The sequence below is a fragment of the Vombatus ursinus genome, unplaced genomic scaffold, assembly GCF_900497805.2.
Source record: "Vombatus ursinus unplaced genomic scaffold, bare-nosed wombat genome assembly UNPS02014810.1, whole genome shotgun sequence".
Classification (NCBI taxonomy): domain Eukaryota; kingdom Metazoa; phylum Chordata; class Mammalia; order Diprotodontia; family Vombatidae; genus Vombatus; species Vombatus ursinus.
This window is the reverse complement of record NW_020954588.1, coordinates 18,906,107-18,932,776: the sequence shown is the minus strand read 5'-3', so window position 1 is coordinate 18,932,776 and position 26,670 is coordinate 18,906,107. Positions and strand designations below refer to the sequence as shown.

Sequence of the window (26,670 nt, the reverse complement as noted above, 5' to 3'; positions counted from 1 at the left end):
AATAGCTAATATTCACGTGGTGCTTTAAAGTTTGCAAAACACTTTAGATATAGATCCCATTTGTGTCTCTTAATAATCCTGTGATGTAGATGATGCAAATATTATTATTTCTTCCATTTTATAAATGAGGAAACTGAGATCAGTAGGGTTTAGTGACTTGTCTGTGATCACACCTCTAATAGTCAACAAGCATTTATAAATCACCTACAATGTGACAAGCACTGTGTTTAATTCTAGAGTGACAAAGACAAAAGTAAAACATTCCTTGCCCTCAGGGATCTTACCTTCTTCTTCTTCTCCTTCTTCTTCTTCTTCTTCTTCTTCTTCTTCTTCTTCTTCTTCTTCCTTTTCTTCTTCTGTAGTTGGAAGCTTTATTTAACACAAATAAAAATGTGCAAAGTATTTTACTCATTTTCTTCACTCCTCAGTCTAGCATTTGGATTGGTAATCTTGACAGCTAGCTGAGCCGCTCTCTCAGCAATGACTTTCCGATTCTTGGAGGACTCATTGTGAGCAATCTCAGCACAGTAAGACTTGTTGCACATCAGAAGCACTTCTAGCTCTTTGACACTGTGTGCCAAAAACTTCCTGTATCCACTTGGTAACATGTGTTTTGTCTTCTTATTGCTTACATAACCAATATTAGGCATCTAGATCTGGCCTGTGAATCATCTTCACACTCTGTTTTCAATGCCTCTTGGTTTTTGCCAGTTTTTCTTGATCTTGACACATCTGTCATACTGGTGCTGGATGAACTTCTTGGTCCTCTTTCTGATGATTTTAGGCTTTACAAGAGGTCTCAGGGCAGGGATGGCGCCGGGGAGAGATAGCGGCACCTCCACGGGAAGCACCGACAGAAACAGAGAGAAGGAAGGGGCAGCTAGGTGGTGCAGTAGATAGAGCACTGACCCTGGAATCAGGAGGACCTGAGTTCAAATCCAGCCTCAGACACATAATAAATACTTCCTAGCTGTGTGACTCTGGGCAAGTCACTTAAACTCGATTGCCTCACTTAAAAAAAGAGAGAAAGAGAGAGAGAAGGAAAAGTGATCTTACCTTCTAACATGGAAAACTACATGTACATATATAAGAATATGTAGAATATACATTCATATGTGTGTGTGTGTAATTAATAAAAATATTTTGTGAAGAAGGGTGCCAGCAGCTAAGGGGAGCAGGAAAGGCTGACACAGACGCTATGTTTTGAAGCAAACCAGGGCTGCCAAGAAATGGGGGTTAAGACGATAAGTAAACCGAACTTGGGGAACAGCCAATGTAAAGGGAGATGGAGTGCCATGTGTGAGAAACAGCAGGTAGGGAAGTATGACTAGATAACAGTAAGAGAAGGAAGAGTAACTTACACAAGAATTAAAAGTTACAAGGAGGCAAGGGTTGTAAAACACTTTAAATCTACACAGGGGAATCTATTTTTTGATCCTGGATGGAACAGGGAGCTACTGTAATTTCTTGAGTAGAGAACTAACCTGTATTTTAGAAGAATCAGTTTGGCAACTATGTGGAAGGTAGGTGGCAGATGGCAACAGACTTGAGGCAAGGAACCCAAATAGGAGGTTGTTGTTGTTAGAATAGTCTAAGAAAGAAGAGATGAGGACCTGAGCTAGCATTGTGGCTATGTGAGAGGAGAGGAGACGAGACATGAAAGAGATGTGGTGGAAACAGAAATGACACTATTTGGCAGCATGGAGTAAAGGAAAGTGACCAGGTGAGGATGAAACTAAGGTTTCAAACTGAGGAGCCTGGAAGTATGATGGTACCCTTGACAGAAATAGAGTAGTGGGTGTGGAGGAAGAGATAACGAGATCAGTTTGAACATGTTGGACTTGACACACCTATGGGATATTGAGTTATAGGTGGCCGACAGGCCCCAAGGAGATCAAGGAGAGAGAAAAGGAAGGAAGGAGGAGAAAGGAGAGATGGAGGGAGGAGAAAGGGAGGGAGAAAGGAGAGAGAGAGGATGAAAGGAAGTAGAAAGGAAAAAAGAAAGGAAGAAGAGAAGGAGGGAGCAAGGAAGGAAGACAAGAAGGGAGGGAGGGAGAGAGGATGAGAAGCAGGAAGGAAGAAAGGAAGGAAGGAGAGATGGAGGGAGGAAAAAGGGAGGAAGGAAGAAAGAAGGAAGGAAAGAAGGAGGGAAGGAAGGAAGGGAGGGAGGGAGAGAGGAAGGAAGGAAGGAAGGATGGAAAGGGAGAATGAAAGAGGAAAAGAGTAGAAAAGAAAAGATCCATTAGGTAGCTGGTGATGCAAGACTGTCACTCAAGAAAGAGATGTTTAGGGGGCAGCTAGGTGGTGCAGTGGATAGCGCACTGGCCCTGAAGTCAGGAGGACCTGAGTTCAAATCCAGCCTGAGACCAAACACTTGACACTTACTAGGTGTGTGGCCCTGGGCAAATCACTTAACCCCGATTGCCTAAAAATTTAAAAAATTTTTTAAAAAGAGATGTTTGGGGAATCATCTGCATAGAGAGGATAAATGAAGCCATAGAAGCTAATGATATTCTCCAATGAGAGTGTAAACAGACCCATAGCATATCTATGTAGATACTACAAGAAGCTAAGACAAAGAAAAGTTCAGGTGGAGAGTACATTCACAAATGAAATCAAAGATCCTCGAGGTATCAAAGGATGGACACAGAATGTGACCTGCCATAGACATTTCATGAAGATGGCCCACTCTGGTACTGGTTGAGGAGTTGGAAAGGCCTGGGTTTAAATCCCACCTATGACACTTAATGGGCAAATCATTGAATCTTTCTCAACCTCAACGTCCTCTCGTGGGAATAAAAATTCTTGGAGTATCGACCTCTCCATGCTATTGTGGGGCTTAAGTGAGATTATACATGTCAAGTGCTTTGCAAACTTTGAAGCATTATATAAATGTCAGTTCCTATTACTGTTGTCATTGTAGTTACATAATTGATCAGGACAGCTAACCACTGGCTGGCCAAAGAATTATCCATGACCCTGGTGGCCCTGTAAAAATCAAGACAGGGTAAAGGAATAGTCTCAAGCAAAACAAACTTCCTGATCTTGAAGGCAGGATTAGGGGCCAAGAAAAACAAACAAACAAACAAAACACCCAAAATCTAAGGGGATGCCTTCAGTTACCTTTTGGACAATTGGGGAATTACTGAACAAATTGTGTTATGTGAATGTGATGGAATACTATTGTGTTGTAAGAAATGGCAAAGGAGATGATTTCAGAGAATCCTGGGTCATATGAACTGATAGAGAATGCAATGAACAGATCCAGAACAATTTATTCAAAGATTGCGACACCATCATCATCAGCATCATCGTAGGTAGCACTTACACAATGCTTTACCTATGATATCTCACTAAATCCTCACAACAATATTGAGAAGTAGGTGCTAGTATTATCCTCATTTTATAGATGGATAACTAGGGTAGACAGAGGTTAAATGATTTGCTCAGCCCCATATAGCTAATAATTATCTGAAGCAGGATTTGAACTCAGATATTCCTGACTCCAAATCCAACACTTTATCCATTGCACCACCTGATCAACATTATAAAACAACAACTTTGAAAGACTTAAGAACTCTAGTCAATGCTGTGATCAACCATGACTCCAAAGGATATATGAAAAAAACCCTGTTACCCACCTCCTAACAGAGAGGTGATGGACACAAGGTACAGGGACATACATTTTTTGACATGGCCTCTATGTGTGCTTACTTATTTTTTCACAGAGGTTTTTTAAACTTTTTTATTTTTTTTTTAATAAAAGAGAGGTTAGGGAGAAAGGAATTTAGTGAGAGACAAAGAGAGAGAGAGAGCCATTATAACATTTTTTTAAATGTGTAGAAGAAAATAGAGGAAAGTTCAGAAGGAAATAAACATAAGCAGGACAGTTTTGAAAGTAATACATAGAATTTATTATACTTTTTTTTAAAAAAAGCAAGTGATATAAAATGGAGATGCACAATGTTATATGGAATTCCCTTTTTGTTGAGCTATGTGTTTGAAAATGCCATTTTTTGTGTTTAAATTCAAAGTACCTTTTTAAAAACAGGATATACTCTCTAAGGAGTCAGTCAAGGCAATGAGTAGGTCTGAGGAGTGTGACCCCCAGCAATCAAGAAGGGAGCTAGCTATGAAATACAGGGAGGGGGAAGGATTCTTTCACCCTCCAACCACCAGCCATGGTATCTTACATTGACATTTATCAACCAGTCAGAGGCACTACATCCAGTAGGAAACAGACCTGGGAGTTAAGAGAGCAGTTATAAGAAGTGTCAATTCTGTGAGTCAAGGAGAGAGCTAGCCCTGACCCTTGAGCTTCAGAGAGGAATAGGAGTCCAGCTGAATGACCTGCCACACAGACATGCTGCCCCTAAGGGGAGCAGCACGAGGGTGCCATGAGAAGGGAGAGGATATCGGAGGACCACAGTTCCAGAGGTGTGAGTTTCCTTAGCCTTGTGTTCCCTAAGTGTGTGCCTCTCTACTATTATATTCCATGTGTTTGCCCACTCTACTATTATATTCCATGTGTGTGCCTCTCTACTATTATACTCCATGTGTGTGCCCACTCTTGTCATGAAAGCTAAGTCTAGCTGGAGAAGAATCTTTCAGTCATTTTTTAGTCATGTCCAACTCTCCATGACCCCATTTGGGGTTTTCTTGGCAAAGATCCCAGAATGGTTTGCCATTTCCTTCTCCAGTTCATTTTACAGATGAGGAAACTGAGGCAAACAGGGTGAAGTGACTTGCCCGGGTTCACATAGCTAGTAAGTGTCTGAGGCTAGATTTGAACTCAGGTCTTCCTGATTCCAGGCCCAGGGTTCTATCTGTTGTTCCACGAGCTGCCCCTAATTTAGTCTACCCGCTGACTATTAGATGTAAGCACACCAGCGGGAGCCTGTGAGCCATAGTCTTATATGTAGCCAGAACACACAATTCAAATGCCTCTGGGTCATTGATCTCTTCTGCTGTTCTCTGCTGGCATCATTCTCTGGTCCCCCACTGGGTACTGTTTTTCTGCTGAATGACTCCACTTATCTCTTACTTTGCTGCTCACTGAATTGCTTTCTGCTACCATTTTCGACTAGCAGCCTCTTTAAGCCATCTGTGGTTCTCTGCTACCATATACTGGAGTGAAGCTGCTGGCAAGACCCTTTTTGGCAAGGGAAAATTAAGTTCTTTTAGTCCAAATAGCCCTAGGGCATAGCATGGTCCAAAGCTAGCCACACTCTGTCAGGCAGACAGCAAAAACCATCAGAAGCAATCAGAGGAGATTGTTTTTTGTTTGTTTGTTTGTTTTACCTAGACTAAGGTTATTTTCTTATTTTGGTCATTCTTACTTACTCCAGCTGATGGTCAAAGTCCCTAATCCTAGTCAGCTGTCTGATTTGGAGTTAGAAAATTCCTTCCAACTCCTCTTACATCTATGATTATCATTCGTCATCCCCTGAGTTGTTTTTTCCCAGAAACTACCTAACAAGACTACAGAGGAGTTGTTTGGGGCCAGAGGGATGAGACTCAGGCTCCATAATTCCTCCTGGTTGCCCTGCAAATCAATATGGAAACAAGAGCAAAGAGGCTAAGCCAAGTCAATGGGGCTAGTAGACTGTGCCTATACTCCTTTGTTCTAAATTCCTGCTTTGCTTATGCATACCTGCAAGCAGTGAAACTCTGGTCTTTGTTCAGTATTCCTACCAGCAACAGACCACACTAGTCTCTTTCCATGTGCAAGACACTAATTCAAAAAACTTCTAAAGTGAAGTTCACTTCACTAACTCCTTTCTTCTCCATTGCTCCTTGGGAAGGTAAAGGAGGGGAAAGGGTCAAGGAAAGAGAGGAGAGGGGCAGGAGGAGGGACAGAGGAACAGAGATTTTCACAAGAGGCAATAGAGTGATCTGCATCCACAAAACTTGAGGAAAAAAATCAATGTATCTTTTTAAAATTTTTTTTGTCTTATTTCCTCTCTTCTCTCTTTCCCTGCCTTCTTCTTTCTCTCCCTCCACTCCTATTCATTCAAATATAACTCCTCCTTGAGCTTCTAGACAATACTGGACTCAATTCTTTACTCATTTGATTTTCATCTGAATGTTGGACCATGTATAGACACAGATTAAATGGTGAAGTAAGTCAATTAAGCTGTTAGGAAAGACAATCTCTGACCTGGAAGAAGATGAAGGTTGGGGCGAATGGTGAGGGCTGAGGACTTCTTGCTTAAGAGAAGTGGAGTCAGGAAGACAGTATCATTGTTTGCACTGGAAACAGTATTCCCTGTTTCCGTCTTCTGCTTCCATGCCTTTTCACAGCTGTCTACCTCGTCCAGGATGTATCTCTACTTCTAGAATTTCTAGCTTTCTTGAAAGAAATGGACCAGCTCCTTCCTGAGGCTTTTCCTGATTCCCCCACATCATTAGTGAGCTCTCTCTTTTGAAGTGACTGTACATCACTTTGTGTATTTTCTTACCTGAGTACATGTGATACTCCATTCTGCTCCTGTAGAATGTGGGCAGGGATTATTTTCATTTTTGCTTTGTCTCCCTAGAAAGTGCTTAGCACATTTTCCTTCAGTTCCCACCTGTAATTTCACACAGATGAGAAAACTCTCAACAAGAAAGTGCCCTCTATCAATGAAGAGCCACTACTGTTCTGCAATACATAATCAGGGAATTGTCTGGGCCATTGTGAAATTAAGCTGCTGGCTCAGGGTCCCACAACCCATGTGACACTGAAACCAGCTCTTTAGTCAGGAGCCTTGCAATCTTGCAAATAGTAGGTGCTTAATATTAAATGTTTGTTTAAAAAAATGTTTATTGCTGAATTGGATGTATATAGGTTCCTAGGATGGGGGAAAACAACTGGAATCATTTGGAATTTGGTCAGGGGAGGAGGACTGTACTTTTAGAGGCTTACTGGACACACAATGACCCCATCTTTGACTGTCCCTGCACATTTGTCTGAGAGAGTCAGAAAGCTCATTTAAAAATGAGGTACAGGGGCAGCTAGGTGGCACAGTGGATAGAGCACTGGCCCTGGAGTCAGGAGGACCTGAGTTCAAATCTGGCCTCAGACCAAGCACTTGACACTTACTAGCTGTGTGACCCTGGGCAAGTCACTTAACCCCAACTGCCCACCCCAAAAAAAGGTGGGGGGGAATGAGGTACAAAAAAAAGAATTTTTTTAAAAAAACTGAGGTAGCTAACTATTGGCCATAGAAATAGACAACTGAAACATTCCTAACCACCCAAAAACTACTCTCTACCCCGAGAGCCTAATATGAGAGGAAAGGCTCAGTACTGGCAGTGAATGAAATGAAGAATGTTCTCCCTTCATCTTGGCTTTCTTCTCTAGAGTTAGAAAAGAGGGTCTCTAGCCCATAGTTTTCAAAATGTGGGTATTTAGACTAATAGATTTGAAAGGGGAGTGGGATTGAGACCAGGCTACATCACATTTAGGACTTGCCACTTTATTCTAAAAAATAGATTTTTCTTAATATCTTTTGTTTTTACATTATTTAGTTTTCCCCATTGCATCCCCTTTCCTCCCTTCCCTTATAACAAAATATTTTTTAAATGAGGAAGAATAGAAAAAAAAATTGCAAAATCAATCAATACCTCTGCAAAGGTGTGTGTTTGGGGGAGGGGACGCGTCTGTCCATTCTTTGTCTCTTGTAGCACAATAATCTCTTACGTTCATGCACCACTATTTGTTTAGCCATTCCTCAATTGATGGGCATCCTCTTTGTTTCCAATTCTTCACTATCATAAAAAGTCCTACAATAAATATTTTGATATATGTGAAGGCTTTTTTGGGAGGGGAGGGCGTGTTCAACGATCTCCTTGGAATATGTGCCTAGCGGTAGATTCTCTGGGTCAAAGGGTATGCATATTTTAGTAATTTTACTTGCATAATTCCAAATTGCTTTCCAGAATCTTTATATGAATTTATAGCTCCATCAACAATACTCAGCACTTTCAAAGATCCCTAATTGTTCCTCACTGCCAATGCCCAATTTTACCTTTTTGATATCTGCTAATTACAAGTCTGATACTCAGAAGACTCCAAGTTGCAGGTGACCTAAATGGTGATGGATAGATATATGGTGGATAAAAGCAGCTTCACGAAATATCAATGATGAATTGTGTGCAAAAGACATTCAATTCTATTCAATGAACATCTATTAAGCAAACTGTGCTAGGTATTGGTGGTTCAAAAACAAACTAAAAAATAGTCCCTGCCTTTAAGTAACTTACATCCAGAATGTATATGATGTGAGGCTGTCATACGGTGAGAATGAGGAATAGTATATGGCTAGCCAGAGTGGTATGTTAGTACCCACAAAATATCCAAATTCCAGAGGAAGGGCTCTGAAGTATTGAGCAGATTTTCAATGGAAAATTATGAAAGGATGTGGACAAGATCATACACAATGAGATGATATGAATGGACTGTAATCTACACTGGGGTGGGAGTACCCAGCCCAGTGAGATCGTAGCTGCATCCACACGCTTTGTCTCCATTACACCAAGTAAGTGGTTTGACTCAATTCCTCCTCCCTACCCCCATTTAATTAATTGTTTTCCTCTTGTATCTGTCTCTCCTATTTTGTGGGACATGTGGTGCTATACTTCCCCAAAGTGTTCATGGGCATCTTTAGAAAAGGGTTCTTTCTAGGTCGTTGTAGAATATTGGATTTCAACATGAATTTGTGTCTTGCATTAGACCCTCACTAGCCATGTGACCCTGGGCAAATCATTTAATTACTCTCAGCTCCAGCTTTCTCATTTGTAAAATGAAGATAATAAAAGCAAATAATAATGATAATAATAATAATAACACCTACCTTGCAGGATTATTATAAGGATCAAATGAGACAGTATCTGTGAAGCACTTTGCAAACTTTAAATTCCAATATGAATGTTAGCTAATATAAACATTTCTCAGAGCTTGGATAAATTACTTGATTTTCTTAAAGGTTAATTTTTCACATATCCTTAGGAAACTTAACTTCAAAAATGTGATTTATCAAAAGCTAACTTACATCCTTTTAGCCCAAGTGTGATAATATAAATGCTAGCTATTATAAACATTTCTCAGAGCTTGGATAAATTAGTTTGTTTTTAAATATATAATGTTTTATTTTTCCCCAATAACATATAAAACAATTTAGTTGATTTTTTAAAAGCTTAGTTTTTCACATATCCTTAGGAAACTTAACTTGGAAAATGTGATTTATCAAAAACAAACTTACATCCTTTTGGCCAAAATGTGATTCTGTTCATTAACACGTAGCCTTCTCTTCAAAAGTACTAATGAAGGACTGCATTATTGTATGTTGAGGGCTAGTAATATCATCAGTGTGGGAATTCTATACACTAATACAGGTCACGATCAATTTTTAACTTATGGTCTTAGACATCTGTTTGAGGCTCAGAGACATTAAGCGATTTGTCTGTGGTGCACAACTCATGAGAATCAGAAGCAGATTTTGAATTTGTCTTCCTAGCCTAGCACTTGGACCACAATACTATGCTGCCTCTTTAAGGTTAATATAATACATGTAATAATGCCTGAAATACCTACCTGAAAGGTTGTTGTATGGTTCAAATGAGATAACATAAAGTGCTTTGCAAACTTAAAAATGTCACATGATCTCCTAATAACAGTAATAACAGTCATTCAGGCATCCACAAAGGGGTATTCTAAACATTTGATCCCCATTATGCCTAAAATATTTAGGAATGGAAGGTGGAAATGTGACAGAGTTCTTCTTAAAGTGGGAAAAGCATCTTCAGTCAAATTATAGCAAAAGTCCAGGAAACACTGATTTGCCATTAAAAAAAAAAGTCTACTTTCTCTCTTTGACCACAAATGCAGGAGAGGTTTTTTTTCCCCTCATCTGTAGAAGGGAGATAGTAATCCTGGCCCCAACATATCTCACAGAGATGTGGCAAAAATTAATGAGATGCCAAAATGCATTTTGAGCTCATCAGAGAGAGGAATTATTTAATGCAAGGTATTCCAACAATCTGAATCCCTTAATAATCCCAACCAACTGGTATTGTGGGGGTATTTTCCACTCTTGCAAATGAATAACTCACTTCTGCTGTATAGCCAGTAAGACCAAAGGAGTTTCCATAGAGCAGTGGAAATATTGAAATAGAGGCCCATGCCTGTGAATGCAGGCCTATTTTTCTTATTCAAAGACCCCACCATTTCTTCTTCTTCCTTTTTTCCCCCCTTCTTCATTGTCTGCCCTTTCCAAGTTCTTTTTTTCTTGTCTTCCCGTTATTCTCTTCATTTCTCATTTTCTCCATTTTTAATCTAAATTCCTTTCTTATCTCCTTAATTTAGCTACTAGCCATGTAGCACCACAGAAAGTGGGGGATCAAAGTGGGAATGTTGAAAATTTTCTTGAAACAATGGACTTTAAAAGAGGGAACTGTCAAGCAAATGTTGCTGGAGAGGCAAATTTAAACTTATACAATAACTTTCCTCTCTCATCTTGTTTTACTCGATTTTTCTGCCTATCCTTTCCTTTTATTTTTTTCCCCCTACTTTTTTTATCCTTTGTCTTTTTTCTCTTTCCCTCTTTTGTTCCCAATTTCTCTACGTTCCTCCTTCCCCAATCTCTTCCACTTCTTCCTTTTTCTTCTTCCCAGAAAGTGAATAAATGATGAAGAAAAATTCAAGTAGCCCCCAAAAGAAAAGATTATAAGAACTTTTTGTTCAAATGAAAGATTCATAAATCATTTCCCCTTTTGGGGGGAAACAGATTTCTCCTTTAAAGATCCATGGTTAGCTTGGTTCCACCACATCTGCCTCTGTTAGATGGCATTTAAAAGGATGTACAGCCCTCAAACTGCGTATGAGAGATGCAGCCTAGTGCAAGATCAAAGATCACAGAATAACCCATAATTGTTGCATGTTCTACTCTCAAGAGCAAGTGTGAGCCAGCAACATAAGCCAACCTTTGTTTAGAGAAAGTTGGAAGGAAATAAAGAGCCCTCACTGTATGGAGGACCTTTGGCAGAAAGATTCCCTTGAGGTTGTTCCCTCCTCATGAACACTCTTAGCCCAATTCATCTGAATGGGAGTATTTTAATTATATCTTCATAGACAATTATTTCCAACCCAAAATGTGGTGCTTTGAGCTGTTGCAAGTTAAATGTGTCCTTTGAGGAAACAGCTCTGCTTAGAAGTTAAATACAGAAGTTTCCTGCTCAAGATACAAGAGCATTGAGCCACTGTGTGGTTCTGAAAGGCAGCGTACCACGTAGAACTTGATGGAACTGCTTTCTTCACAGGAGCCTTGATTTAGAACTGAGATGCTGGGCATCTTTGAGGGGATCCAAACCCCTCATTTTAAAGACGAGGGAACTGAGGTCTAGAGACAGGATGTGACCTGCCTAGGGTCATATAGATACTAAATGGTAGATCCAAGGTTCTAAGCCTTGGAGCATGACTCCAAATCCAGCTTTCTTTCTTCTACATTATGCTATTCCTACACTTCATTTTGTTTTGTTTTGTTTTTGGTGAGGCAATTGGGGTTAAGTGACTTGCCTAAGGTCACACAGCTAGTAAGTGTCAAGTGTTAGGTCTGAGGCTGGATTTGAACTCAGGTCCTTCTGACGTCAGGGCCGGTGTTCTATCCACTGCACCACCTCGCTGCCCCAACACTTAATTTTTTTATTTTAAATGGCATTTGAAAGTCCAACCTATTGGTTGTTGTGTCATTTCAGTCATGTCCAATACTCTGTGACCCCATTTGGGCTTTTCTTGGCAAAGACACTAAAATGGTTTGCCATTTCCTTTTCCAGGTCATTTTACAGATGAGGTAACTGAGGCAAGCAGGGTGAAGTGATTTGCCCAGGGTTGTACAGCTAGTAAGTGTCTGAGACCAGATTTGAACTCAGGTCCTCTTGAATTCAGGGCCTGCTCTCTATCCCCTGCACTCCCTAGCTGCCCTGAGTTAGTAATTGGTTAGTAATAACTTAAGTGCCTTCAAAATTGGGTGTCCTTGAATCCTTAGACCTCAGACTCTGGGTGTTTGTTTTCTATTTGCTTCCAGTGACTTGGTAGTAAGTATCATACCTACTAGCCAGAACCAAGAATAATGGAAAAAATTAGAAAATACATGAACCAGGTTAGTTTTAAATGGTGTCATCACTTGGAAAATTGCAGCTCATTTCAGCAACATGAAGTCACTGGCCTCAGTTTTCAAGGCTCAAAATGTAATACTGCTGGTATTGATAGGGCTATGCAATAGCAATGTTCTTTTCCATGGATGAATTCATAGTAAATTGGTCAGTTCATTTCCTTTCTATAATAGTAGTGTAGCCCAGTGGAAAGCCTGCCTAACATGGACTCAGGAAGGCTGAGGTTTGAATCCCACCTCTGATAACTTTCTATCTATATGACCAGACACTTAAACTCACCAAGTCTTAGTTTCTTCATCTATAAAATGGAAAGACTAGTATCAAAAAGGGTTATTAGGAGGCTCAAATAACATAATGTTAACAAGGTGCTTTGCAGACCTTCAAAGGCTATATAAAAACCAGTTTTTATTATGCCACTAACTTTGTCTTACGTTATGCGTTACAGAGTGAGCAGATAATTTTCACTTTGAGTAAAGAAATCCTCTGTTGCTTCTCAACATGTGGATGCAGATCCATGGGTTCTCATCAGTTTTTTCATTAGCAGTTCTTTCATCACCTACATCCCATTCTTGACTTGACCCTATTAATCTTTGGTCCAAGCAGGTGCGTGTGTACTTGTGTATGGGGGCAGAGGGAGGTCAAGGCATAAAATGGATTTCCATAAACCTTAACAATATATCAGCTAATGAAAGCATGAACACATGCACAAGGGGATTTAATTTTCCAAACAAAATGATTAATATAGTTTATACAGATGCAGTTCCTAAGGGAGAGATCAGTGGAATTGCTCAGCATAAACATCAATGTGGTTTTAGTCCTAAGCAGCCTTTACAATAGTTATTCTTCATCATCATCATCATCATCATCATCATCACTTATGCATTCCAGTTGCATGACTCCTAACATGCAAAACATGCTAAAACAGTAACACAGCTCCTACCTGAAGAGCTAGCAAATGAAAGGCATAAAGAGGTCCAATGGATTTAAAAGCCTCTTGAAAAACAGCCTTTTGCCCCATAGATGCCAGCCAAGGCAGTATGTGGCAGGGGAAGGAGTTGAGAGAATCTGCTCTAAAAACCTATTAACTGGCAACATGAAAAAGCAGAGAACAATTGGGAGAGGAGGGAGGTGCTCACTCTTTAAAAAGCTTTTAAATGTGACCATATTTTTGTTGGCTTTTTGCCTGCAGCATATAAATGAGACTGGTGATTTGAATGGCTGGTCGGTTCCTGAAGTCAGAATGAATGGATTCTGGGCTAGGAAGTCAAGGCTGGAGTTTGAGATGCTCCTCTGATCCGTGTGCAGCTGTGGAGACAACTTTTGGGACAAATTTAGGGAGCACACAAAATTCAGCAAAGCCGCACCCTTTCATTCTTGTCTTTTTCTTGTTCCTCAATCGCGTTTGACTTTTACTGATATAGCTACTGGTAGCTAAGGAGTTAAAAAACTAGCCAGCCAAGATGCAGGAATCAGTGAAAAGCCAGGGCCTTGGAATTGAGCAGCTGACAGCAGATTCTGCAGGTGCAAGATGGTAGTCATCTCTGGGTGTCTGTGTGCTGAAATTTGTTCAAAGCTGTGGCCTGATTTCCTGTGTCTTTCAGGACAAGCCGGGCCAGAAGTGAAAGAGAGTACCAGAGGTGCCGCCTCTATTTCTGTGTGTCCTTTGACATTTGGAAATGAAGGCAACATGCCCCTGGATGACTAGAATGGTTTTTTGGCAATGTGGGTTACGGCCTTGGCAAATCTTGCTCTCTTTGGAAAAGGAAGATGTTCTGGATTCCTTTGGAGGGAAATAAGGAATGGCGAATAGAGCTCTAATGAGATGAATCAGCCCCGTGCAAGGGGGTGGGAGGAGGTGACGCACATATGCTAAATTGTAAGGGCCTTAAGCTGGGGTTTGCAAAGGATCTTCACATCTCCCAAAGTGTGAGAAGGCAGGAATAACACACAGGGGGAAATGCACCACTTCAAAGTCTTTATTTCTAATCAACAAATTGATCCTATTTTTCTAATGATGCCATTTGCTGGTAATGGACATTGAAGGTTAACCCTGATATAGGAGGATGGTGGTTCTAAACCCTTTCTGTCTGTAGTGGTAGAAATATCTCTTATAAACCCTTAGAAAGTGTTCCAATGGATACTTTAATAAACAGCACTTCCTGCTGCTTCCCTGTTTAAAGAACCTTGTGCTGTGGGCTACAGGCAGAAGGGACCAAGATGCCTTGAACACCATTGGAAAAATTCATTTGTCTCTTGTTTAGGCTGGTGACTGTGGCCCACACTTTGAATGACACAGCCTTCAGTTCTCTGCACCTTAGTGGAGGAGGAAAAGCACTAGACCTGGAGGCTGGAGAGGCTTGGGCCTGAATCCTGGCTCTAATATTTGCTGGTTTTGTGGTCTTGAGGAAGTCACTCCCTTCTCTGAGCCTCAGTTTATTCATCTGTCAAACAGGGATCATGGGTTTTGAAATATCCACCCCATTTGGCTGAGAAAAACCCTTCATAAACCACTATCTGCGTGGGTTGTTATTCTCTATGATTTCCTGTGGGAAAGGAGTTGATCTAGAACTTATTGTGGGAGAGGCTGTAAGAAAAAAGGCAGCATTATGACCTCCATTGACATGGGTTAAAATGGAATCTGGTACTTAGGGTCATAGGAGCCTAGATTTAGAGTCAGAAGGGACATTGTAGGTCATCTAAGCCATGCCCCTCATTTTACAAATGAGGAAACTGAGGCCTGGAAAGGGAATGACATTCCCAAGGTCATACACATAGTAGGGTATTTATAGGATTGCTCTATATCAGGTCAGTCAGTGATTGTGTCATTTGCTTTCCTCTGAGTCATCATCCTTGTTGTTGTTTGTCCTTCATTTTTGAAAAGTACCGATGACATCACAGGTAATGTCTTGACTTGCTCATAAATTGTATTTAAGTGAGGGTCTTGCTTCCTTGAGTTGAGTCATTTCAGTTGTGTCCAATTGTCTCCATTTGGGGTTTTCTTGGCAAAGATACTGGAGTGATTTGCCATTTTCTTCTCCAGCTCATTTTGCAGATGAGGAAACTGGGGTAAACAAGGTTAAGTGACTTGCCCAGGGTCACACAGCTAGTGCCTGAGGCCAGATTTGAATTCAGGTCCTTCTGACATCAGGGCTGCTATCCACCGCAGCACCTAGATGTTCTCTCTTGCCTCCTTAGTGGACACCTGAATAGATAGTTACGTGTGTGTGTGTGTGTGTGTGTGTGTGTGTATGCATGTATATCTGTGTGTGTACAGATATATAAAACAAACCTGCTGAGTATTATAATCACTCTCTAATTTCCAACTGATACGACGGCAGCCAACTCTGATTTTCCTCAATGATTTGGAGCCTGGGTTCCCTGTAAAATGAAAATCTCATCTCCACTTTTAGAATCCTGAACTTTCTCTGGGGCTCATCTGGGGAGTCACTTCCCATGGGAATCCTTCCCTGGGTATCCTCCCTCAAACCAGCTGAAAGGACTCTTTCTTTTTCTAACTTTTGTAAACTTTAAATCGATGTATAAATCTAAACTACTGGTGTTATGACCATCCAGCTTTGAATAGCAGTAGTGGATTAAGTGGGGTCTTTTAGAGTGGGAAGACCAAGGTTAGAATCCTGCCTCTAGGTAGGACATACTGACTACAGATGGGAAAGTCATTGAATCTCTTTTTGCACTGAGACAGTTCTGTAAGATTCTAAGTAACAGATTGACCCCCTGGGGGGAAGGTATTTCCCCACATGGTATTGTCCACACCGATGAAATCATAGGTCCAGACCTATACAAACAATAAAGCCTTGTGTTTGTCCTCCTTTTCCTGGACTTTAAAGACAAATCCCTGGAACTCTCAGCTTCCAACTTGTCATTCTAAAATTGGAGACCCTGCTATTTATCCAGAAGATAACCTACTCTTGGTAAGGCTGAACTAAGTTGCCCTCTATACAGTATAATGAGAAGAGTTTTAGAAATATCATGTTCTCTCTCACCCATACCCCTTATAGCCTTATTACTAGCATCTGACATTCTACCAAGAGAGGTCCTCTCCCTTTGGTGAAGGAACATTCCCTATTAAGGGGTGTCCTGGACCACTGTTGTCAGTCATTAGCACCTTAGTGTGAATTGATGTATCTGATACTTTCCAAATAGCTGTTGGAATAGAACAGGTTTTGATAAGGGCAGGGACCCTTGGTGAAGAGAGGCCCCGTGTGACACAATGTGGAAGAGCCTCAAAGAGTCAGTATTGGCCCAGACTATAATCAAATAAAATTTCAGAATGAAAAGTGTAATGTCAAAGGGAGATACTATAACTGTAGGACCAGGGGTGCCGGGAAAGAGTGATTTGATGGACAGAAACGTCCTGGCGATATCCCCTGCTCTCCCATGTTTGCAGAAACGGTGAGTCGCCTATCTGTTCACTCTGCTTAATAGGAAGATGTGTGTGTTTTCACAGAAGCCACCACAGCCGTGTGGAATATTTTATTCCCACTGTTTCGTGGGTTCTCTCTCTCCTATTTTAAGTTCAAAAATAATGCCACTGATAACCTTATTTTAAAATGATCCTTCTGCTTGGGTTTCCAGCCCCAGAACACTAATAGTAGAGACATTTAAAGGACCCAGGCTCAGCACTAAAGGGAGACTGTTTTTTCAAAGGTATTTTGGGGAGTTCATTATTTTTACCCTTTTTTTAATCATCCTCAAATCACGTAAACTGCTCCTTTTTTCCCCTAACTGCTAGTAAAGGAATTTGAGTTGGAAAGGATCTTAGACTCACCCACTTTAAACTGGACAGGCTATATTGTTCTTTGATTTTTTTGTTTTTAATCTTCCTTTCTAGGTCTTAATTCTTACTGTTTTATCCTCCTGCTTCTAAGGCCTTAACATCCACTTTCCTATTCAAGTCCCTTGGTTTTCCCTTGGCTGCTAAGATCCCATTCACCCCTCAGCATCCTCTTCTTTTCTCTACCCCCAGCCATGCGCTCTGTCAGTATCTCTCTCTCTCTCTTTTTTTTCTTCTCTTTTAGTCATCATCTCCTTTCATTCCTACCTTTAGTATTTCTTTGGGGGCCAGGCTGTCTGTCTCTTTTATGTCTAGGTCCTACTCCTTCCTTCTGTCTTTCTTATGCATCTCACCCCCTCCCCCCAAAAGGTTTGCCCCTCCCGGCCCTTGGCCTTAAGTTGGAATCCTCTTCTGGACGCCGAGCCTTTGACAGATGGACCTTGTGACCTTACAGGCCAACGCCTATGACTCCTCACCTTCTTGCCGGTGGTGGTGTATGCTGGTACACACCATGATCCTTCCTGTCATATCTTTCAACATTGCCTTCTAAAAATATTTTCCCAACCCCTCCAGGGTTTCTTTAAAGCTCTAAGCTCCATTTTGTAGCATCAATAGAGTTCACCAAACAGAGAACCACTCAACTGCTTACCTTGTCTGATTAAATGCCACATCTAGGAAATCTGATTGTGTAAAAGAACTGGCCAGCATCCTTCCCCCCTGCCCAGAATCATTATTTTCTGAAGCTGCCCTTACTACAGAAGCTAGGGCTGTGCAGGGTCTTTGGCGAGGGCACGACCTCACCCAGACTGTACTTGGGACCTCCAGGCTGTACCATTCTTACCAGCTGGAGGCAGAGTTGACAGCATTTTTTAAAGGTTTCACCTTAGCCTTGGCAGGATCATACTGGAATCACAATTTCCAGCACAGGTTGCTTCCCTTTTGTAGTGGAAACAAAAGAAGTATGTAATGAATTGGTTAAGATGGCATCACATGTTTAGATGTTGAAACTACCCCCAGCAGCTGCTTATTTTCTCTTTCTGGGCTCAATCTTTTTCACTCAGAGGAACTATTGAAAGGAATTCTCTCTGAACTCTCCCACCCTCCCTCCACCTTTGCTCATTCACGTACATACACACACACACACTCACACAATTACATACGTGCACGCACATATATGCACACAAACACATAGATATATACATACACATATTCATAGATATACACACAGGTGCCTTTGGAATATAGGGCCTTAATTGGTTCAGGTCCTTAATGTGATAGACTCATGGCATAGTGTCAGGCAAACAGGTATCACACAGCCTGTCCACCCCATCCAGATATCTCGTCTGAGCTCCAGCCCGGGCCCCAAGAGATTGATAGAACCTTAGATGTCTATCAGCACTTTGTGACTCTTCTTCCGATGGTAAACTGCTAGGATGTGAGGGGTAGTTGTATTTGCCATTTCACCATTAAATTGTATGTGGTTGGGGTGGGATGGGGTGAGAGGTAACCCTTGCTATTCTGTCAGTAGATAGTGCTACCAGTAGCAATTGTCAAATGACCATTGGGCCACTCTGAAGAGTCGGAACCAGGGCTGTGTAGTGGTTATACACACTATCTTTTTTTTTTAATCACAGAATATACCACCTTCATTTGCTTTACATAGCAGACCATTTGGCTTCTTTCTTCCTTTCCTTTCATTCTACTTTTGCTTCTGAAAAAATGAATCTCTGATGTTTTTTTCCCATGGAGAGATCACTTACATTTTTTTTTTTACCTTTTAAAAATTGGTCTAAGGCCCATATTGGCAGGGGAAATTTTTCTAAATGTATGCTCTTTTCAGAGTGATCACATCAGTCATTCATTCATCTTTGGGAGGGGAAAAATGATTATATTTATCTCAATTATTTTTGCCCAGGACTATAACGCTAATTTTACTCTTTCAAAAAATTAAAATAGCAAACAGTTTATAGAAGGTGTGGATAATTACCTATATTACTGTACTGCTGTGACAGATGTTGGCAAAGACACACAAAATGTCTACAGCTGTGCACTCCATGACATCGAGTTTACGCTCAGACAGAAGGCTAACAGATGTTCTGAACTGTCACTTTGCCTAAATGTTTTTAAAGTCTAAGGACCTGCTTACGAATTCACCAGGGTCTGGTTTAGTTTCCCAGAGGTCCTCAGAATTCCCATCTGTGACAATTCCTGTGGAAGACTTTGATAAACCCACCCCTGTCTTGCCCCTCTTCTTCCAAACAGGCATCACCAATTTGTCTGTGGGTGGCAAAGCAGGGGAGGCTGTTTCTCTGTATGACCCGGTTGTGAAATTCTGCAACTTCTATTTAAACTGAGAAATGTTCTTAGTGTCACAGCGAGGAAGGGGGGAGGTAAGACAAGGTGGGGGGGGGCGGGTTGCAATTGGAAATGGCTAGTTAAATTATTCATTCTTTTCTCTTTGCTGTGAATCATAGTTTCATGCATCCTGGTTGGAAAATGCTAACAATTTCCAATAAAAGTTGTATTTTTCCATAAGGAAAAACAAAACAAAACAAAAAACCAGTTTTGTTACTCTTATTCAGCATTTTAACTACTACGCTCACAATTACAGATCTCCTATATAAGCAACACAATAACAATTAATTGTGAATCCAGTTAGAATAATGGGAGAACATAGTGTGGGCTCCCCAGAAGAGAAGGGAACGCAGTCTCACATTTCCCCTGATTGACACCCCACCCCTGCCTCCTCCCTAACTTGCCTTTAGCTCCCTCAGACAGAACGGCTGCCCCGTTGGTGCAAAAATGAGGCCGTCCTTTATTAACCGATGCTTCCCATTTGTCCTTTTTCCTCAACTGGATAGGTGTCTGTCATATGGCTGAAACATCCCGCTCACAATCAGGTGCTTGGCCTATCCTGTTTCTCTTCCATTCTGTATAGAAATATAACTCTAAATTGTACATCTTTCTGGGTTTGTTTCTAAATTACTCCCCACACTTAATTATGAGGATGAGAGGGATGCCTTATTCCTCTTTGTCATAGGCTAAGCTCTCGGTGATCCCAAACAAAAGAGGCAGTTCTGGAAGATATGGGATTTGCTCACAGGATTATGGTCTCATAGATAATGATGTGCAGTCAGCAGAAGCGAAGCTTTATTTTAATTCAAATAAGCTAGTAAACAAACCACTGACAAGGCTGTTGGGGAGAGGAACTGGCTGCCGGAGCCACGTTGGCAGCTAAATTATAGAAAATCTATTATACCCTGTTCACCATATGTTTAATTTAATACAAGATACAAATTAAACTATCCACAGTGCCTATTAAAATAACAATACTTTTATTTGAATGTCTTAAAGTAATTTCTACTGACCTCTGAGAGGGCAGTCCTGATGGAGGTGATTAAGGGGTTGGGGGGGAGATAGCAAGGAAGGTAGGTAATAGGAGGCAAAATGTTTTTAATTGACTTTCAGTGAAAATAAAAATATAGATTTTCATGGATTTGCAGTCATTAATGAGGTTAATTAGTAATCACGTGTGTACTGTCAGGGCTGTGGTTTCCTTCCTCCCTCCCTCCCTTCCGGATTTCTGAGCCTGAGGTTTTTGGAAGATGTAGCTGGATGTACCGTTGGCCTGGACCCTTTGGAGACTTGGACTCTGAATGCATGGGAATCTCTCCTCTGCTCCAAAGTGAGGGGAAGCATCCAAGAAATCACTAGCTGATCCCTGAACTCATTACTGCCTAGGCCCTGGATGCCTCATGCCTTCAAGTTTAAGGAAGTTTTAAATTCCAAAGCTCCCCTTTAGCAGCTAGCAAAGTCGTACTTCTCGCCCCACCCCCCCCAACCTTAACCCAATCCTGACCTGCTATAACTATAAGATCCTACAGGTCTTCATCAAAGGCAGATCTGACATGGGGAAGCGTACCTGAAAAGAGAAGGAAGAAAATGCCAGTTTCTATAATCTATTTCACCTGGCTCCCAAAAGCCTACAGTCAATAGATATGTATGTGTGTATGTGTGTGTGTCTGTGTTTTTTGTGTGTATATATATATATTATATACACACACACACACACATATATATATGTGTACATATATACACACTAACTTTGTAGTTTACTTTTTGTATACTATCTATTTACTGAACTGCACATATTTGCCCTCAGGAAAGGGCATTCACTCTTGCCACATAACACATAGTAGGTGCCTAATAAATGCTTATTCTATTGAATTGGAGCCACTTAGGCAAAGCCTAGTCACTTAGGACCAATAGAAAGATGCTATTGAACTTTGGACCAAGCATTTAGATGATGATGATGATGACGATGATGATGATGATGATGATGATTATCATTGCCCTCAAGAGTAGAATCTCCATAGTCTGAAATAACAAAAGCAGGGAAGGATGGGGATGGGGGAAGTGAGGCAGGTGTAACTTTTTTTTAAGGGGAAATCAAAGAAGTGGACAAGGAGAATAAATGGAACATTTTCCAGAAGTTGGTTTCTTTGGCTCAATAACCTTTTCTCATTAAACTCAATCTAGGTTAATAAGTTCTCCCCTCTCTCAGACTCCACCATGTTTGGCCAACTTTATATCCACATCTCAGCAACCTGAAAAACCAGCCAATCCTGGAATTCATTTGCTCAGGACTTCTAAATATGCCAGAAGCATTCCCTAACCCTTCCTCCCACCCTCAACACACGTGCACACACACACACACACACACACACACACACACAATCAAATTACGTATTTTCAGATGTTCAAGCCAGCAATAAGGTTGTCCCCACGGGTAGATGTCTTTTAAGACTGGCACATTCAATGGCCAAATACTGCCCCAGACTGAATTTATGCTAACTCTGAGTTCACAAAGAACATACAAATATAGCAGGGCACAGGTCAGTAAATGACCGAGCGTGGCACATCGTATTGGACTTGGAGGCAGGAAAATCTTAGTTTGAATTAAGTCAGACACTTTCTGTGTGCCACTAATGGAGCTATTGACCACCTCTGAACTCCAGTCTCTTGATCTATAAAATGGTAATAAAAGTAGCAGCCACCTCACAGAGTTGTTGGGAAGATCAAATGAAATAATGTATGTAAAGTGGTTTACAAACTTGAAAGTGATCTATAAATGTAAGCTATCGTCTTATTATTGTCAGTTATCATGTTCTCGTCTTTCTTGATGGAGTCCAGATAGAAATGGTCAGAAAATGAGTAGCTCTCCTTGCTGCTGTTCTTTTATATTAAATGTCCTTCACACTATTGTACAAATGAATAAAATGATTGACTTTTTTAATTGAGTAAGAGAATTTGTATTTAAGCTCATCTTTGTACACTTGCTGAAAGCTTTGGATGAGTACAGTAGCAGGCAGGATGACATGGACTTTGTCTTGTTCTCACAAGATTTTAATTTCATGTACATGTATATATGCACATACACACGTGCATGTATGCATATGTGTGTATATGTGTGCATGTGTATATATACACTGTGTGTGCATGTATACATATATATACTGTATATATGTGTATATATATATATATATATAATTTGAAAATACTCCATATCAGACAGTTTTTAGGTCATTGATCTTTGGTATGTGACATCTACTTAAAATGTTCATAACTTTTTATGGATTAATGTCATATGATTATGAGCAACAGTTCTGCCCCTCCCCAGGTTCCAGTACAGCTTATTGGTTGAATTCTCAAATATGTTTTGGGGTCTTTGCTGTTGTTTTATGTACTGCATACTATAATACAAGATTTCTTTGGACTTGGGAGGGTAAAGGAGATATTATCTCCAGAAAATTATGAGCCCTTTGAATGCAAGGACTGGGTGGTTTTTTATCTTTATAACCCTATCATCTAGCTCCATACCTTTAATATCATAGGTGTTTAAAAAGTACTTTGTGAATTTAATTTACTGAAGTTACCCATGGTGCCCAGAAGTTGGATTTAATAAGAGAAAGCCTGCTGGGCCTGGAGTTAGGAGAGATGGTGGTTCAGCCTTGGATGCTGGCCCTGTCACCTGAATTTGTCACTTGATTTACTCAGGTTTCCCATCTGTAAAATGGAAACACCTACATAACCTACCTCACCTAGTTATTTTGAGGAATCAATCCAGCCATACATATGAAGCACTTTTGCTCCTTAAATACCAGCTGCTCTCTCTCCAAAAAATATTTGATTTATTTTGTGGTTTGTGCCAGACAAACTTGATGAAGGGAGGTGAATATGCCAGAGTAAAAACAAGCAAAACTAATTCCATAGTTCCTCCCCCCTTTCCCCCGCCCCCCCATATTAGTCTTTTAAAGGCACACCCTGCTCTCATCATGTTCCTTCTATATGGATGTATGGAATGGGTTCCAATATTAGAAAGAAGCAGATTGGGAATGGGAAATGTGTTTCAGAAAGACAAGGGCCAGGTAAAGGAGGAGGAGAGAGGAAGGATAAGGAGCTATCTGCCATTGTGAATGTGATGCCCTGTATCTAGAGAAGAGGGAGGGTAGGAGAGTCTGTAATGCATTTTCCCTACAAAGAAAACATTCTCTCTTGTACAACATGTCTGTGGGGGACTCCTTTGGTTTTTGCTTTTGGAGTTCTCCAGGACACTCAAATTATCTCCTGCTTCTTCTGGTCTGTGGGGGCCAGGTAGATGATCCCAACATCCAACCTATCCTGATGTTTTCCAATGTGCCAGAACCCTTTGAAACCCTCTCAGGCCTGTTTCTTTAGGGCTATCTATTTCCCATCTCCACTCCCACCCCCAAAGAATGTTGCTCCACTTGAACCTGCTAGGGCTTATGGACTTCTTCAAGGTTCTTTTTAAACAATAACAAACCACTCGGATATGAAGAGAATTCCAGGGAAGCCTAAGCAAATATGGGGTCAGCCACCTTCTCCCTTCTACCACCAGGCTCAAACCCAGAGAGGAGGCACCTGCCAATCCAGGAAAGCGCCTTGAGGGCAAGGCAGAACAGCCTGTAACCCTGAATACTTTGATTTTGCCTAATCCATATTCTTCCCTGACAAACAGGATGCTAATAATAATAGCTAATATTTCTATAGGGCTTACTATGCGCCAGGCACTGTGCTAAACATTTTACAATTAGTTTTTTTATTTTATCTTCACAGCAACTCTGGGAGGTAGGTGCTATTATTCTCCCTATTTTACAAATGTGGTAACTGAGGCAAATAGAGGTTAAGTGACTTGCCCAGGGTCAAACAGCTTAGTAGGTGTCTGAGGTCAAATTTGAACTTAGGTCCCAGGTGCAGTATTCTATCTATTTTACTGCCACTAGCTCTTCAAATGGGCCTATTTACAGGTGTCTTTGTGTTATTTCATAATACTCACAACTGGAGGAGTCTTTAGAAATTATCTAGCTCTCCACTCCTACCGCTCGAATTTTATAGGGGAAGAAACTGTGGCCCAGAGAGACATTGCTTGTCTAGGGTCACTCAGGAAATAACCAGCAGAGTGAAATGGAATTCAAGCTCAAACATTCTAAGACCTAGAAATACGGATTAATGACTTGAAGTCAGGAGACAAGTGGAAGATGGGAGTAGGGCTGGGAAGCAGTGACAGAAAGTCATGGACCAAAAAAAAAAAAAAAAAAAAGAAAGTCATGGACCAGAGGAGGGAGTCTTGAAGGGGACTGCCACATGGTACAGGAAGACATTTCTTCAGTTCATATTTCTTAAGGTACTCTAAACAAGAATGAGATCTTTCTCTCCCTATCAGCCCCCTGAATTAGCCAGCCTGGCTTCTAGCTGCCTACCTAAGTCAAAAGCAACATTAGTAAATCAAGTGAAACCCTATTGCCAGTGTCCCCCTTCTTTTAAACCTTGCATTCATCAGGCTGGCTCTCCCAAGGGAAAGGGAATAAACAAACAGGAATGATGCACTTTGGTCATAATAGCAGACATTTATATAATGAGCCCTTTCCAAATATTGTCTCATTTGAGCATCACAATAAGCCCTGGGAGTTAGTGGATATTAGAGGAATTAATGTGCCCAGTTTACAGATGAGAAAAATGAAGCTCAGAGGTGATAATTTAACCTATAATTGCATAAGTAGCAGGTTAGACTGGAACCCAGCCCTCTACCAGCTCCAAATCCCCCACCTTTTTGGCTAAAGTCTTCTGACTTTTTAATGCTCTATGGCTAGGAAAGGGAATTCTCACATCAGCATAGCCTTCATCAAGGTAATATACACAAAGATGCCTACAGTCTTCCATTCCCAGGTTGGGGTATATTCTGGTCCAACCTTGCCTGCCCATGAAGCCTTTCTCCCCTGCTGTAGTACTGCTTTCCCAAGCTAAATGCAAACTGGGACTGCTACTGAGTTATAGGTGACAATAAGGCCTAGATGATGGAAGTGACTTCCGGAAGGTTACGTTGGTAGTAAGTGGGAGAACTGGGATCTGAACCCAAGGCCTCCGTTTCCAACTACAATGCTTATTCCTTTCCCCTTTCCTCCCACTGCAGAACACTGACCTTGGATGACTGATTTCCTGAAGCTACAGCTGAGCAAAATCCCACAGAGGAGGAAGTGATGTAATAACATTAGCAGCAGTAGCAACTAGCATTGAAGTAGCACTTTGCATACCTTACCTCATTTGTTCCAAAAGCTGTCTTGGTCCCTATCAGTCCCTATCAGTCAGAATATCAGGTCCAAATCAGTTCCTGGCATCCCTTCATGTACCCTCAATAGATGCTCATCCTTCTGTTGAATTTTTTTTATGTGTTCAAACTTTCTGGGGGAATGACCCCCTAACTGATAGAGCCAAAATAAGAGGGAGGACAGAAAGTCACCAACCTTGGAGCAGAAAAAGTGAGAGAAAAAACCCTTTAAAATGATTCTATGTCGAGCTCACCATATCATTTGGATGGGGTGTGGGGAGAGGAGAGTGGAGAATAGTTTTATATCCTTGTCTTAGGCTCAAAATCAGCCCTTCACCCTTCTGTCAACTTGTAAGACCTCCTGATTTCCCCTCAGGCAGCGAACGTTTTGCCCCAGAATAAAGTCTAGGAAGGACAGTTCCGGTTAAAGAACTCACCTCTACCTCAGCGCTTGGCACTATCCGATTGCGTTTTCCTCGTGACTCCCGAGAAACCGAGGCTGGGGCCAAGACCCAGGAATCTGGCCCAGATCCTTTCACGTGTACGAAACTGGATTGTTTTCCAAAGCAGCCCTCCAACTGGCTTCGCCTCCACTCCTCTCTGGGGCAGTTGGTGGCCCTGGCGTTCATAGAACAGGCCAGATACAGTTTCTCCCACCTTCCCCCTATGGAAGGGGGTGCGATTCCCGTTCATCCAGAGTTCCCAAAGATTTCTTAGCCTGGGAACTCCTTTCTTGGTCTTTCCCCGACGCCTCAAGGCACCCACGGGGCCCAGACTAGAGCTCCTTTATGAAGGGGTGGATGAATGAATGGAGGAGTGGAGGAGTCAAGGTATCAGGTGAATCCGATGTGTTTGACCTTATGAAATCTGCTAATCACCCTCGTGAGCTGGCTGTAGGATCTGCTCCTAACCCCAGAGAGGCCCCCGCACAACCTAAAACGGGACATTTTTTCCTATGTGAGCATAAATGGTAGGTAGGGTTGTGAGAAAGGGTGGGGGCGCTTTTGTCAAATTCAGATGTTCTTTTCTGGCATCGAATAAAACCGAGCCAATTCCCCGAGAAACTTGAAAGCAAAGACCTCTGTGACCTCAGTTG

At 41.3% G+C, this 26,670-nt stretch overlaps 1 pseudogene; it reads right to left on the bottom strand.

The window, feature by feature from the left end:
- Positions 1 to 404: 404 nt before the first annotated feature.
- Positions 405 to 26,203, bottom strand: LOC114053180 (annotated as a pseudogene).
- Between the last annotated feature and the right edge of the window lie 467 nt (positions 26,204 to 26,670).